The following is a 5,157-nucleotide window of genomic DNA, read 5'->3' on the forward strand; positions in this document are numbered from 1 at the left end:
CACCTGTGGCACCTACCGTGTGCACGCCTATGCATACAGTCCTGTAACGGGCGGTAGTACATTACTATCTTTAGAGACTTGCCTTTTTCCCTGTTATTTGCTAGTGTTGCTTGTCATTGTTTTTCCATCATTCCGACCCAGAATGCACGCAAGTGCATTGTTTGTTAACTAAGTTAATTTGTTGGAATATTGTAGTGTGTCCAAAATAATGAAATATTTTAGTTTAGAAAGCTTTAACTTTATACCTAGGATGGGTCAAACACATGAGCTCTAGCCAGTAATGAAATCTAATTATTACTGCTTGGCTCGGGGAACGAACGACGTTCGTCAAGTTGCGTGCCCAGCAGTCCACTGTGGGAGTACAGTCGTCCTGTGATGGTCGCCCAGGGCGCTGAACTGCACCCGACGCGACTACGTGCGCCGTGTGTGATAAGGTGTGGAGTGGGGGAGGTTAATGGTTGCACCGGGTGGGCACGTCCTAGAGATAACACCATCAGCTGGGTGTAGAGGCCGGGTGCCCACCTTGGGCTGTGTAGAGAAAAATACGTGTCCATCGGTCAAAGGGGGAAACAGAATTTTAACTTCAATGAATTTAAGAATAAAGAAGGGGGCTGCCAGTTTTAGGACTTACAATAATGTGTCATACAAACAGAATCTAAATAAACCCTAAAAACCTTGTATTATATATTTAATTATTTTTAAAATTTAAATTTTAAATTTAAAATTTAAAACTTTGTTTATTACTTATGCTTATACAATTTGGGTATGCATATAAACCAAACCACGTCAACTACTACCAACTTCCAACTTGTAGCAGAACCATGCTCTATGCTACCAACTTGTAATAAACCACGCTCTGCTACCAACTTGTAGTGTGTGGCTGTGCTCAAAGTGACATTTCGTCTAAAGAACAAATATAGATTGGCCGTGGAAGCGCCAAGCAGAAAACAGAACTAAACACATTACCCATAGGGGCACAGCGCACTCACAACAAAATTTACGATTAACCTCCTTAAATTTGGGAAAGTTATATGGATCGTGATCACAGGATAAGAAAATAATAAGATCTGGTTTGGTTTATATAGGCATTTACTAAATCTTAATTAATAATTTTGTTGCTGTTGTTTTTGTCTTTACAAACATTATCCAACTGAAGATGACCCATGGCATTACAGCCGAAACAAAATACCAAGAAAATTGTTGATCTTAATACATTAAATCTTGTTAAACAATAAACAAAATGGGGAGGCCCCGGGGTGAGATATTATACATAAGTAACAATGGTTATACTCGACTGAATCTTAGGTCATTTGGTCTCTTAACTTTACAGGTCATTGAATATTGAGCGTGCAGGCTCTTCATAAAAAAATTATAAAAAAATTACATTTACTCGTTAAATAAATGAAAAGTGTCCTGAAACTGGTTGTTTAAGATTATAAATTATTTTGTGGTTTTCCACTCAGGGGGAAAGACGTTGAAAGCTGGAACTTGAGAAATTCTCCGATTGCAGGAGGCGACGAATTTCCGTGAACTAACTCATGAACTGTGCATTCGGGAGTTGAATTTGGAGCGAAATTTCTGGCCCTAATTCTTGAGCCCCGTCTGTAACCAGTATTCCCATAAAATTAGGTTGGTTAACAGGGGGCTGATGTTCGGCGAAGTTAAGGCCAGGAAAACAGGAAAAGAAAAAGTGTGAGTGGGGCGATGAAACAACTTACCTAAGCTGCGGGGCGAAGTAGATCAGGTCGGTCCCTGGAGATGGTCAGGTGTCACGCGACGCGGAAGTTCGCGGTAGTCATGAAGAATTTTAAGTTCAGACAAAAAAGCTATTTCACAAACTAAACTTTTTCGGGCAGCTAAATAAATTAAAAATTTAGTGCTAAGGCACATGGCCTTGTCGATAACAGACTACATGCTTTAGAGAAAGCCGTTCACGACTTTTCAGAAGCTCGTTGTCTCGAGCTGCGAGGAGAGATATGTCCTTACCGCGTGCTGCCCACCGAATCGTCAAAAATGGCGCCGGCTCGCCTAATTAAAACTGTCTTTCGTCGCCTGTCCAGGGGAGGGGCTTCGGAAAACCCGAAGGTAACCCAAAAGGTTCCGATTGGAGTAGCCGCACTCTAGCACATCCTGGCGAGTGCGCACGGAACTACAAGCCCTTAACGACCTCTCGACTTGGATGCAAGTCGATCCTTAAGGCCTGGCTTGGATAGGAGGGGACTATGCTTTCCTCTGGCGGAGAGGCGAGGGAGCATGCCCGGTAGTTGGCGAAACTCCCGTGAGATGTCGTGTGTGGTCCATATGGGGCGCGAGGGGCTGTGTCCTTCATCCCGGACATTGGCGCGGCTTTGGGTTATAACCTCCATGGACCAGAAGAAAAAGGGGGGGTACGACTGTTGACTGACCCGGCCTGGGAACAGGCTGGTCCGACACGACGATACATGTTGTTAGACTGATGAACGGAACACTGTTTCGTAAGAGGGGCAGCTAACTTCAGCACAGCTCCAAGAAGAGGAGTTAGCATCTTTGGAATCAGAGAACGGCTTTTCTAGTCACGCTACCGTCTAGGGTGAACAGCTCGATGCGTGACGCCTAGCAGGGTCGATAGTCAAACCTTTTTCTTTCAGCTCCGTGGTCGGCCTCAACTTACCGAGTGGTATTTAACTTAATTATTCAGTGCTCCAAGACGAGCGTTCGTTGTGATACGTAAATACTGTGTGTGAACTACGAGTTATTACTTCGGCACTTCACGCGATATCATAGCCAACCGGCTAACTAGTTTCAGCCCGCACGGGGCAGCCAGTAGGCAACATGTACATTCAAACTTACAAACGCATCAATTTCTGGGACAGTCCTGAGATTCAGGTAGCGTCACCGGAGTTACCGGCCTATGTGTTCTTAGCCCAGTGTTCTACGTAATTTGTAATTGTGAAGTGTAATTTTTAATCAGGATTCTAGTATGTCATGTTAGGGTTTGTTTTTGTAATCACCACATCGTGTCCAAGTGTATGACCTTACCGGGTAATAAAATCGTGAGCCGCCACTGAGTGAGTGGTCGCGCGTGTGACGATTCAATTCGGGACAACCGTTACGGCCAGGATGGGCAGCACTATGTATAGAGCTGTGCCTTAATAAATTAATCATACATCAGCCAGTATTTTCTTGTGCTTTTCAGGTGTCCCGAGTGGCCTAAACAGCTCGGGGGGCCCTACTGCGTCGAACCACTACCTCTAGCCTCGAGGCCGAACCTACCCTGAGATTCCGAACAATACTAAAATCACGTAAATTTTCATAGAGGTAGCGGGGTTCGCGTCAGCATCACCTAACTGAACAATCACTTTATCAATTTCAATGTAAAAACACACATCCTTATCCCAGTATTCGTTCTCGAGTGTCTTGACGTGATTGCAAATCGGTATCCAATTCCAATCTTCTGGACCCATTCGGTCAAATATCTCCTCGCAAAGTTTTTTTACATTTGCCAAATTGCAAGTAATATTTCTTGAAGCAACTTCTCTTTTAATTTTAGCCTATATGCTTTCTATCGGATTCAAATCCGGATGATAAGGGGGCAGACGAAGTAATGTGTGGCCTCTATTTACCAATAGTCTGTCTGCAGAGCACTGCGAAGGTTTGTGCTTCTTTATGAGGTTATACAAGTTTGGTTTGAGCGTGTCGCTAGTAAAGGAAATATTCTCTTTACTTAACCACTGCTGCATTTCCAATTTTGTCGAGCTGGAGGTAGGTGTTTTATTTATTTTTACATTGTGATAGGGAGCATTATCTATCACAACAACACTGTTTGGTGGAATATTTGGTATTAATTGTTTGGTGAGCCATTTTTCATAATTATCTTTATTCATGTTTTTATGATAATCCCCTGTTGCCTGGTGCGACTTCCACATTGCAAGAGCATTTGGGATAAAACCTTTTTCGCCACCTGCGTGAATCATTATTAATCTTTGACACTTCGCGACTGCACTAGTAAACCATTTGAGGACATGTCACTCCACATTTTATTTTTTACATGAGACGACAATATGTACGACACATCCATGTATATAAGTGTGCGTTCTTCGTTTCTATATTGACGCATACTCTTGAGATATTCTATACATTTTTGCCGAATATCTGATATTTCGATTAAAAGTAAGCGCTGCGATTTGGTTTTCTGCCACCTGAATCCTAGCTTCTTCAAAGTCGTCCTTAAGGTTGTATTGCTACCTTGGTAATTTATGTCATTCTTTAGTTTACGTCGTTCATTTTCGACAGTCGGCACACGTTTTTCAAGTAAGTAAAAATTGTACACACTACGTCGTACCACAGCTTCATCAAAGGTGTCAAGTTCGTGTTTACATGTTTTCTTTCGCTTCTTGTTGGGCGTCTCGAAAGATGTTCCTTCACCAGCTTCATTCCTTTTAGCCTCCCTTTTAATTGTTTGTACAGTCGTGCGAGACACACCCGTTGCTTTAGCTGTTCTCATCTCAGCTGTGCTTTCTCTAGTGAAATGGAGTTTTCCTGCAATCGCGCTTCATTTTCCGTAAACTGTAGAACGTTATAGACGATTTCCGGCGCCTGCGAGTGCAGTTTTTTACTCTTAACTTTTGACAACACTGGAGGCATTTTATGTATAAAGTTGTACTTTACTGAAGTACTGCACTACATATGCAACACTGGCTCTGAACAAAAGTGATACACTATATGCACACAAAACTCAGATCCAAACTGTAAACGAAAACGTTTATTAAGTACCACGGATATGTTAACGAACGTATTCGTCGGATTTCAACGAAGGACTAAGTTTTCAAGTTACTCATTATCGCTCGTTGCCGCGCCACGTCTGCCTTCCCCAATGTCGTGACTCACATACACACAATGTTTTTCTAACCGTCACCCAGGCTCGGAGTTATGTTGCGTCTACTGTAAATGTGTTTGAAAGTATGTTTGAACTCAATATCTAGAAAACCGATGCTTTAAACATTTGTTATATAAATATTTATGATAATGTTATAGAATATTACAACAATGTTAAATATTTTTAAAACGTTTTAAATAATAAACTGTTTTATTTTGACTATCGACCAGTTCGATATTTCTTTTACATAATTTGATCTTAGATAGGAAGTTCACTTTGACGTTTATTTTTTTGGTCACGTG

This window comes from Bacillus rossius, chromosome 14 (genome assembly GCF_032445375.1).
Source record: "Bacillus rossius redtenbacheri isolate Brsri chromosome 14, Brsri_v3, whole genome shotgun sequence".
NCBI lineage: Eukaryota > Metazoa > Arthropoda > Insecta > Phasmatodea > Bacillidae > Bacillus > Bacillus rossius.